Raw genomic sequence first — 12,145 nt, 5'->3', positions numbered from 1 at the left:
GATTTTAAGTGTTACTACTTCTTCGAACTCTGCTGGGAATCACCGTTGAAGGAAGTATCACCTATTTATACATCCACATGTATCACCTGCCCACCATCACTACTTGGAGAATAACCCAGAAGTCAGGAATCTGATACTAGGAGAAGGTGGGAACTCGCACTCCTGGGGCTCTGTGGTACAGCTCACAACCATCTAGGTCTGCTTGTTTTGCTCTATGTGCCCCTCCCTTTACCATTGAAAACAAATCCAACAACTTACAATATCTGCCACTGCAACCTTCCATCGTTTACAGGCTGAAAGAACGTCAGACATAGGCACTAGAGAAACTTTGAATTCCTCAGCCTCATTTCCTCATCTCTTCCTACAAGAAGAGGAAGCCAAGAAGCAGAATAACTCACTGGCAAGACAGGTCACACTCAGGGCATTTTAACTTAATGCATTTGGTTGATCAGTTTGCAGTAGGGACATCAAGTTTTCCTTCTCTAAGTGCAACAACAAAATCTCTCTGAGAAAACAGTTGCTTTTTCATTTCCTATTTGACTTAATTTATGGTATTTGACATGCAAAAAAGTATGAATGGAAGAATACACAAGAAAGTAAAAAAAATAGTGTTTGCAGTCTGGTGTTATTGTATATATCATATATAATTGTTATTTTATAATTGTATACATAATTATACAATTATATATACCAGTTATATTAAATACATATTTTATTATATACACAATTTATATTAAATATATCATTATATAATTATATAATTGAAAACTATATCTTGTTATATTTATTATATTTAATCAAATCATAATGTTTTATACTGCATATACAATTCTTTTTTATATTTATATATTATATATACAATTGTTACAACAATCAAATATGTAATTATTATTATAAGTACAATTTAACACAGCCACATTGTTGTATATGGATATTATCTATAAACATTCCATATGTTTATAGATAATATGCAATATATAACATTTATATATATATATAAAACCATGTAGCTATGTTAAATTGTAATTAAAAATAACAAAAATATGTTAACATGGATTCAAAAATATGTTCTCTCCTTTGTGTCCCTTTCCACTTCTTAAAGCGTAGGCAGCGTTTCCTTGCAGTGTTTTTCCCATCTCAAATGGCTCCGTAATTTAGACAATAGCAAGCAGAGCACATGATTAATGAAGCTGTGAATTGAGGACGGGACAGCTGCTGGATCACAAAGAGATGCTTTGTGGGCATGTTACTACATGTGCAAGGAACTCTACAAATTGATAATTTGTTAAGCTAATTGAATCTCTCTGTGAGTGTTATTGTAACTTTTGGTTGGACCAGGGCATAACCAAGTGTTTATACCAATCTAGGGCAGCTAAAGGCAAAGCCATCATTTGCTGTGGATAGGACCTGCATTCACAGCACTCAGCAGAGCCAAACATAAGCAAAATAATCAGACTGAATGTGTGTATCCTTGTCATCCTCAATGCCTTGCTTGCCCTCCTCTGCTTCTTCCAGGGAGGATCAGGGCTCTCTTGGTGATGATTAGTCACTATGCTGCTCTCACTATGCATTTTCCATCCAGCCAGGCTGATATTAGCCACTTACATTTGTTTGTTCCCAAATCTCTCCTCGCCCCTCTCAAAAGTTCCTGTCTCGTGTTACCTCTCTTTTTCCAAGAGTAGGAATTAAGAAGAAGGAAATGGAGTGTTGATGTCTAGTAGGGAAGAGATAATAAAATTAATAATGATGTGATTTTGCCAGCACTAATATCCTTCCTTTTATTAACAGAAATAAAACATTCTGTAAATATAGCATCCTTCGCCAGGTGTGGTGACTCAGACGTGTAATCCCTAGCATTTTGGGAGGCCAAGGCAAGCAGATCACCTGAGGTCGGGAGTTGGAGACCAGCCTGACCAACATGGAGAAACCCTGTTTCTACTAAAAATACAAAATTAGCTGGGCGTGGTGGCACATGCCTGTAATTCCAGCTACTTGGGAGGCTGAGGTGGGAGAATCGCTTGAACCTGGGAGGCGGAGGTGTGGTGAGCTGAGATGGTGCCGTTGCACTCCAGCCTGGGCAACAAGAGTGAAACTCTGTCTCAAAATAATAATAATAATTATTATTATTTTTTATGTATACACACACATTAAGGTTTATATGTATGTATCCTTGTCCATATAAATCTTATATTAAGGTTTATATGTGTGTGTATATATATACACACACACATATATATGTACACACACATACACACATATATAGCATCCTTTGTGTCAGAAAAGTTGCTAAAGAGACAGAACTAATATTAGAGTCATAGGAATGCCTTCTAGGATCACAGGAATCTCGAGTTCTTCAACTAACTCCCACCAGCTTTCACTCCTGCTACTACATTCAGCCAACTTGTGTCAAAGTCATGTTGCTGAAAAACCAAAGTTTGTATCCCAGCTCTTGTTGTAACTGCTACAGCTTTTAACCGTGGCTAGTCCTGGCCTCCTCAGAAGACTTCTTCACTTGACTCTTGAAGCGCTACCCTCCTGATCCTCCTGCTTCCTCACTGACCAGTCTCCTTTTCTGACTTCTCATTTCCAAAACCCTTAAAATGTTGACATGTTCTAGGGCCCATTTCTAGAAGTGCTTCTTGTGTCAAAGTTTTAGATATCTTTTATAAGCTCATAACTCCTAAAGTAATGTGGCTATCCTTGACATCTGTAGGAGACCCTATTTACAAAGCCAATCCAATATCTCCATTGAATGTCTAGTAATGTTCTCCGAGTTAACATCTCTGAAACTCAGCTCCTGACCTACAGTCCCAAAGCTGTTCCTGTTAAGACCTCCTCTGTCTTAATTAAGACAAAAAAATCGTTTTTTTCTCTAACCAAAAACCTTGGCATCATCTTTGGCTCCTCTTTGATTTATACCCAACATCAAATTCAACAAATAAATTATTAATTCTATAATAACAACGATCCAAAAATTGACTTTTCATTATCTCCACTCCTGGTTCAAGACACTATCATCTTTTACTTGAATTATTATAATAGCCTGTCACCTGATTGCCTATGTCAGTGCTTGTCCACCTAGGCAGTGTATGATCCTTTCCAGAGGTCTAAGTACAGTCATGCAATTTATCTGCTCAAAACTCTCTGAAGGCTCCCCACCTTGCTCAGGGTAAAAAATAGCAATACCCTGTAAAGCCCTATATGATATGCCTCCGTCGCCTCTCTGATATTATCTTCTGACATCTTCCTCCAACTCTTCCTATCTAAGAATGCTCTGGCCTCAAGGTCTCCACTATTGCACTCCTCTCTACCTGGAAAATACTTGATCTACACACACCCATATTTCATTTCCTCACCTCCTACAGGTTTCTACTCCAATGTCACTTCTTTCCTAGGATTTGCTGACTACTCCAGTAAAATCACTACCTGCGTAACTAGCAATTCCCATTCCTATTTTTAGTTTTATTTTTCTCCATAGATATTATTACAATCTAATATGCTGTATATCTTATGGATATGTTTGCTTAATATTTGTCTCTCTCTGGTAAAATTGTAAGCTCCAAGAACATAATGGATTTCTTTGTTTTGTTAATTATTTGCTAGGCATTTCTGACCCTAGGTAAATGCCTGACACATAGAAAGCATTTACCTAGGGTCAGAAATGCTTAGCAAAAAAAAAAAAGTGTGTTGAATGGATGAGTGATCAACCATAGAAATACCAACGGATACTAATTAAAATGTTCACATATAGATAAGCACAAAAATCTTGATAGAAGAAGAAGTAGAGCCAGGCACAGTGGCTCACACCTGTAACCCCAGTTACTTGGGAGGCTGAAGCAAGAGGATCACTTGAGGCCAGGAGCTGGAGAACAGCCTAGGCAACATAGCAATAATCCACTTCTAAATTTTTTTTTTTTAATTAACTGGGCAGTGTCTCACACCTGGTAATCCCAGCTACTTGAGAGGCTGGAAGGATCACTCCAGCCCAGGAGTTTGAGGCTGCAGTGAGCTATGATCATGCCATTGCACTCCAGACTGGGTGACAGAGCAAGACCCTGTCTCTAAAAAAAATAAAAATGAATACATAAAGAAATAGAGCTTGGCAACATTTTAGAACAGAATAGAGAGAGGAATATGTAAAAATTGCTGTTTATAATTATCAAATTTTATTGACCTGGTTAATTTCATAATAGAAAATGTTTAAACCAAAAATCTATCAATCCAATGTGTGGTGACAGTACACATGAGCTGATAGAAATAATGTGATTTTTCTGAGCTTATTTTTGATACGCCAGTGCTGATGATGGAATCAGAGTTTGAAAAGTTGAAAACCAGCCATCTCATTGTAAGGTGAAGCTGAGATCTGAACCTAGCAAGTTCATATGGATCACTCAAGGTCAAAGGCTTCTGACTTTGTGTTCAGTCACACTTTTACTAGGCTATGCTTCTTTGGCAACTTGAGAGGCCTCATCAAACCTCTAAATGTGGCTGCCTGCCTTACCTCTTTATCATTCTTCCTTTAACTAGAGTTCTCTTTTTCTCCCACCATCCGTTTATCCACCCATCCCTTTCTTCCTTTAATGTATACAAGCCCCGAAGTGACCAATGCATTTGAGCCCTCACATAATGAAGGAAGACATTTGTTTGATTGGTTGAAAGCTAAACAATCATATGTTAATATTGATTCACAGATTTTTTAAATTGTGCCTTCTTTTATCTTCTTTTATTTTAATATGATTAAGGAAAGAGTAAGGAGGCCCAATTAACTATCTTAATACAATATTTTCTATTTAAATGAAAATACAATAAGAGATAATGGGTTGTCAATAATATAATCAATACAGAACTAGAAATAGATTTGTCTAAAAGATTATAAGCCAAATATGAGCAAAAAATAACAATAAAAGACTAAGCATAAATTAATTTCTTATTGAGAATGAAAATTCTGAATGGCTGTGTTTATTGCACAGGTCTTGTAACTTCTTTAAACAATCTTGTGATAATTGAAAAAGCAAAAAGAAACAACTGCAACTGAAGTGTAATGTGTAATGTGTAATGTGTAATAAAGCAGCAGACGCTGTGTTGGCAGCTCAGATAGGTGGAGTTATGACCTGTCAGCATATGGGAGGTGCAGTAGTAATGATCTCTTGCTGATGGTTGTGCTGTATAAAACATCGTCTTTTATATAATGACAGGAAGCACTTTAGCATTGTGATCAGGCACAATTCAGGTGCAATTCACGTATGTATTTTCTAAGTTTTTAAAACAAATTGTTTTTAATGAACGAATAGTTAGAGTATTATTGCCTTTTTGGTAATAGCTTTATTGAGATATAATTCACACACTGTGCAATTCACTTATTTAAAATGTTATAATTTGGCCAGGCGCAGTAGCTCATGCCTATAATCGCAGCACTTTGGGAGGCTGAGGCAGGTGGATCACTTGAGGTCAGGAGTTCAAGACCAGCCTGGCCAACATGGTGAAATCCCTTCATTACTAAAAATTCAAAAATTAGCCAGGTATGGTGGTGGGTGCCTGTCGTCCCAGCTACTTGGGAGGTTGAGGCAGGGGAATCGCTTGAACCCTGGAGGCGGAGGTTGCAGTGAGCCAAAATTGTGCCACTGTACTCCAGCCTGGGTGACAGAGTGAAACTCTGTCTCTAAATATATATATATATAATTTAATGGTTTTCAGTGTATTCATAAGTATGTGCGACCATTACTACAGTCAATGCTAGAACATTTACATAACTTCAAAAATAAACACTGTACTTTTCAGCTGTTAACTCCCCTATTCTTCCAATTCCTCTAGCCATAAACAGCCCCTTATCTCCTTTCTATGCCAATATGTTTGTCTATTCTGGACATTTCATATAAATGGAATTGTATAATATATGGTCTTTTGTGACAGGCTTCTTTCCCCTTGCACAATGTTTCCATGGTTCATCTATATTGTAGCATGTATCAATACTTCATTCCCTTTCACATCTGAAAAAATTCTCATTTTAGAGATATACCATTTTTTGTTTATCTATTCATTCATCCATTGATGGACACCTGAATTGTTTCCATATTTGGCTATGATAAACAATGCTGCTACAGGCATTCATTTGCAAATATTTGTGTGGAGATAGGATTTCATTTTTCTTGGGTACATACCTAGAAATGGAATTGTTATGACTTATGGTAACTTTATGTATAACCATTTGAAGATCAGCCAGACTGATTTGCTAAGGGGCTGCACCATTTTATATTCCAACTGGTACCGTACGAGTGTGTGGATTTTTCCACATCCTTGTTAACACTTGTTATTATCTGGCTATTCTAGCCATCCTCGTGTATGTGAAGCAGTATCTCATTGAGGTTTCAATTTGCATTCCCCTGATGACTAATGAAGCCAAGCATTTTACTCCAATTTAGCTGTTCTACCACTAGCTGTAAAATTTTAAATGTCCATTTATTAGTTTGAGGGAGAGTATCATTGCCTATCCCAGTAAATGATTAAGTGTTGATGGATGCTATTAGATCTTTAGTTAATAAACTATTTAATCAATTTAATAATTCTTTAAAAAAGTATAAAAACATTACCAAAAAAGGCAAAGAGAGTAGTGTAAGTCATACCCATCTACCCTTCAACCTAATATGTTATGTGTTTACATTGTCATCTTTTATTCTGAGCCTGATTTTATAACATAGAATATTAAAGAAGGAGTTGATAGTTCTTTAGTTTCTTATGTGGTCCAACTTTTTTGCTGCTTTCCTCTGTAAATAGAGGCAACTGCTGTCATAAGTTTTGTTTTCCTCTAGATTATGTTTTTACATGTTGTCTACACACATATGTAATCATTTACAAAATAAATCATTAGCTTATGTTTTAATACATTTATGCATATTTCAATCCTTCTACAACCTGCTTTTTTGCATTTTTAAAAAAATCTATTTAATTTGTATAGCTCTAGTTTATTCATATAATCTGTTTTCTGCTTTCTAGTATTCTAGTAGTCTTTTTGCTATTTATTTTTATTATAACTTATTTATGAGCACATAGGCTTTTTCCAAGTTTTATGTTTTTTCTTTTGTTTTTGTGCTATTAATAACAATGGCAAAGTTAACATTCCTATATACATATGTCTCCTACATACGGAACTTCTTGGACACATTTATATAAAAGCAAAATTATAGGTTGTTGTCTAGAACTATTTTTAATCTTTACCAAATGGCTTTTAAAATGTTTTTCTCTGTTATTTGCTTTAAGCAATTATATCCTTGCCACATTCCTGTAACAGATTACAGTGAATCATTTTAATCATGGTCAACTTGTGAATATGAGATGGTATCAGATTGTTTTAATTTTTTTCTCTGAATTTTAGATTCCAGGAAAGATAGAACATATTCAAATCTTGGTTGTATATTTTTGTGTGTAAATATACAAACATCTTTCATTATTTGTGGATTATTAATGATAAATTATAATGCATAGGTTATTTGTGAAGAATTTATGTATGTCTGATACTGATTCTTAATATTTATAAATAGTCATATATAGACTATAGCTCTCCAATTAACAATTCTTTTTAATATATTTTAGTAATATTTTACAATTCCTTCCATACATTTAGATTTTCGAAGTAGATACTTTTAGTTTTTATTACTTTTAGGAACAAGCTTTATTGACTTGTTACTTTTGTTATTATTTTTAATAGTATATTTTATATTACATTCTCTAATGGTTCATTGTAGGTACCTTGGAAATCTGTTGATATTTGCATAATGCTCTTTTATATAGTAACCTTACTGAGCTCTTATTTGTTCTAATAATTTTTGTATATATTCTCTAAGCAGATTACTCTTGGATTTGTTAATAATAGATGTTGATGCTTCTTTTCTTTTTCTTCTCTTATGTCATTGCCTAGGACCACCAGTACAATGTTGAATGTTGGTAGAAGCACTAAACATCCTTGTTTTGATTGGACCTAAGTGGGAATTCATTACTATATCAGTGTAAAATATGGTATTTGTTGAGGGTTTTTGAAAGTTTCCTCTTATCAAGTTATCGACAGTCGCTTCTACTTCTAGCTTGCTAGATATTTTTCAGTAATGATTAAGCATTGACTATCATCTATAGTTATTTAGGGGATTATATGTTTTTCTATTTTAAAATCTGTTAACTTTCTGTAATAATATTAACCATTATTTTATTGCTTATTTTCCATTCTTTTTGAAAAGTCATAATTTTAATATTCTAATAGATTCAGTTTATTGGGGTTTTATTAATTTTTGCATCTAATTTTAGTGGGAATATCTAATTATTTATAAATGTATAAGCCTTTCCAGTTTGACTTTTTGCTTAATATGTAAATTACTTGATCCTTCATAGATTTGTAAAACTGTTTCTTTTGGAGAGGTAGGAGGAGATTTTTGATATCTGATCTTTTTAGTTTTGATTTTTAATTTTTTTCTTTTTTCCCTTTTAATATTTTATAATATATATTTTCTACTTATTCTTAATTAAATACTGGTAATTTTAAACAATTTGTTCATTGTATGAAGTTTTAAAAACTTATTGAAACTAAATCATTAAATATAATTTCCTATTTTATTTTATATCTGTCCCATTGCAATATATTTGAACCTTCTTTTCTTTTCCTGATGAACATTGTGGGAGATGTGTTTATTATATTTGTATTTCAAGGTGCCAGTTTTGACTTTGTTGGTTATCTATATGTTTTTGCTAATTCCAGTCTGTTCTTAAGTTTACTATTTTCTTCCTTTTACTATCTTTAAATTTTTAAATTGCAAGTTGACAAATTTGCAAATTTATTTCAATAATTTTTGTTATAAAATAAATACATTTATAGCTATACATTTATCTTTACCATCTTTGTGGTATTACATATGCTTTGTAATGTATAATGTATTTATTGTTGTCTATGAGTAAATATTTTATAATATCTAAACTGTTAACTGCCTTAGCTCACAGTTTATTTCATAGTGTGTACATTAAATAAGTATTAAACAGTAAATTAGTAAAATAAATATTAATAAGAAAAACATGTATACATTTTCTTTCCTAATTTTATTGGATTTTTAGAAACTATCTTTTCAGTATCAATTTTTATATTAATGTCATCAGTTTAGATATTGTGATCAATGTGTTATCGATTCTTTGGAGTTCTTAGTTTCATGGAGCATGATGAAAAAAATCACAGGTTAACTTATTTTTCCTTTTGAAAATCAACAAGTTATGATACCTATATATACTCCTATAATTACTACCACAATCAAGATAGAAATATGTCCTCCATCACTGAAATTTTTCTCATCCCTCTTTGCAGGCAATATTTCCCAAGCCCAGAGTACCAATACTGCTATTTTGCATTTTTTCACTATAGATTACTCTTGTTTTTTTAGAACATCATGCAAATGAAATTATTTATTCTCTACTTTTTCAGCATGAATTATTTGACCCAATTCTTTTGAGATTCATTCGTGTTATTTGTACTTATGATTAATTCATTTCTCATTCTGAATATTATTCTGTTATATGAATATGTTTAAATTTGTTTATTCCTCTAATGATGGGTATTTAAGTGATTTCCAGCTTTGGGCTGTTATAAATAAATGTAAAAACATTCACCTTTTTTGTGGATGTGCTTTTTATTTACATAGTGTGTATAACTAATGAGTGAAATTTCTGGGAAATACGGTTAGTGTTTGGGTAACTTTATGAGAAGCTGCCAACCTAGAACTATGTTTGGCACACATAGAACTGTGTTTTAATGTGGTTAAATCATTTTATATTTTTCAAAACTGCTCTAATTCCTCACGAATACTTGGTATTTTCTTAGGCTTTTAATAGGGTGATCTGGAAAGACTCACCTGAACAAAAATTGAGGATATACTTGAAGTAGATGAAGGAGTTTTCATGTGGGTATCACAAGGAAGAGCTTTGCGGGCAATGAGAACAGCCACTGCAAAGACTTGGGATGTAAGAAGGAATCCAGTATGACTGGGGTGGAGAGAACTCACTGAGGGAAAGCAAGGTAACACAGAGGTCAAACTTTGTAGGATGCTGTAGGACATAGGGAGAATGTTGGCTTAGGAGTGAAAACAGTGACTATTACAACCTTTGAGAAGAAGTGGAAGTATCAATCTGGCTGAGGTATTGAGAAAAAATTATAGAATGTGCAGAGTGGGGCAGGCAGACAGAGGCTATTGCAGCGATCCAGCAAGAAAAAATGGTGGCTGGGACTAAAGTGGGAATGATGGTGATGCTGAGAAATGGTAGGATTTTAAAGATACCTGAAGGTAGGACCAGCAAAATGGCCTAGTAGAACTGGATGTTGAATGTGAGAGAAAGAAAAGAAGCAAGAATGATCCAAGATTTTACCCTGAATGACTGATTTGCCATCAACTGAGACAGGTAGAGCAATTTTGAGGGTGAATATCAGGAGATCTCTTTCAGAAAGGTTTAGTTGGATAGAAATCCAAGTGGCTAGGGTGAGGAGGTATTGCATTTGTGAGTCTAAAGTTCAGGAAAGAAGTTCTAGACAGTGGATTTATTATGGATAAATACTGTTAAAAGCCATAAAACTCCTTTACTATTTCATTCTACGATCAACATAAGTTTAGTCTTTGTTTGGTTTTTCTTTTTAACATCACACTTTGGAATCCTTCCAGTTTTCATGCCACTTCATAGAAATATGCACACTGTTGGGTAATTTATCAGCAATTACATCTGTTGACATTCCAGCTGTTCCTCATAGTATCTTCCTCTCCCTCAAAATCAGAAAACCAAGAATAAAATGACAACTGACAACCTTGCCAGCTCAGCACATCTGGAGGCACTAAATGTCTGACTCAGGAAATGTGCATGAAACTGACGGGTGAGAAAGTACTTAAGAAACCATTATAATTTTCAATTTTTGAAGGTTTTAAAACTAATTAGAAAAATGAATTTAAATGAATTATATTTTTTGATGATTAAAACATTCCCTCCAACCATGGGTTCTTTGAGACAACTTAACCATTTTGCATCTAGTACTTTAGAGAACATTTTAGTACTTAGAAAAAACATCACATACTTTAAAATATGTATAATGTATAAACATAGAACAGTATTTTTACTGATCATGTCTAAAGCAATACTAACAATGATAGCTAAATTTAGTTAACCATCCAACATAAACAAAAGAAATATTTTCTGCCATATTCTAGGAGACTTAAATGTTAAAGTATTCATATATAACTTCCTCAGTAGTGTTATTCCAGGTTTGATGTGTAAAGTTGTGTAAAGCTGATGATGCTAAAGCAAAGTCTTGGTGACATCATTGTTTTCAGCTTTCTTCACTTGTTTAGAGTTGGAAGGAACTGGCTATAGCAAGATGACTTGAGATTTCTTTGCTGTTCAGTTATACCTTGCTGGGCTTTTCTCCTGTTCCAAAACAAACTGTAGTTAGTAATGGATAGTTGGTTTTGGTATTTAGGCAATAATGTATATGTTCTTTTGTACCCTATGTACTTGAAATAACATTCTCAATTCCTTTCTAATCAATTAAAGGTGGATACAGGCCCTTGTTACATGACTTGTGATATATAAAGTTAATCTCTTTTAATAAAAGTAAGGCAATGTGCTTCGTTTGGCAACAACTCTGTAGGGACATCCACCAAAAGTCTGGTACCATATTTTTAGCCTGTAACTTAGTGTTCTCATTTTTAATATAATTTCAGTATTTGTTTTTATAATAGTTGATGGAAAGCTTGGAAATGGAGATGTTAATTTACAGTTTCCCCTCATCGCTCATGTTCTCTTGCAGAATACACCAAAACATATGTTCATCTTTGTGAAGAAGCTTGTGTTTTTGTTTTGTTTTGCTCTTTATTTTGTAATAAATATGACTTCACAAGAAGTTGCAAGGTAATACATGCATCCCTTCATCCAATTTCATCCAACCATTACATCCTACAGAAATATAGTAGAATTCAAAAACCAGGAATTTGATGTTGGGATAACGCGCATCATCGTTCTACTGTTCTATGCCATTTTATCACATGTAGATTTGTGTAGCCACCGATATGCATTTTTATATGATGTAGTAATTCTCTAAGTTAAAAGTGTCAATACTCATACATATAAACGAGGGTTG

General features: G+C 33.7%; 1 long non-coding RNA gene across 1 annotated transcript in view; it reads left to right on the top strand.

Annotated features, from left to right (window-relative positions):
* LOC126953006 (uncharacterized) overlaps positions 1–11,187 on the top strand; it is a 204,104-nt gene extending 192,917 nt beyond the window's left edge. Inside the window, exon 5 of the long non-coding RNA XR_007725100.1 lies at positions 10,790–11,187. This is a non-coding gene — a long non-coding RNA (uncharacterized LOC126953006). The remainder of the gene's footprint in view (positions 1–10,789) is intronic.
* The last annotated feature ends 958 nt before the right edge of the window (positions 11,188–12,145 follow it).

Source organism: Macaca thibetana, chromosome 4 (assembly GCF_024542745.1).
Source record: "Macaca thibetana thibetana isolate TM-01 chromosome 4, ASM2454274v1, whole genome shotgun sequence".
NCBI classification, from domain to species: Eukaryota; Metazoa; Chordata; class Mammalia; order Primates; family Cercopithecidae; genus Macaca; species Macaca thibetana.
Note: the sequence above shows the minus strand (reverse complement) of the source record. Positions and strands in the feature narration are given on the sequence as shown.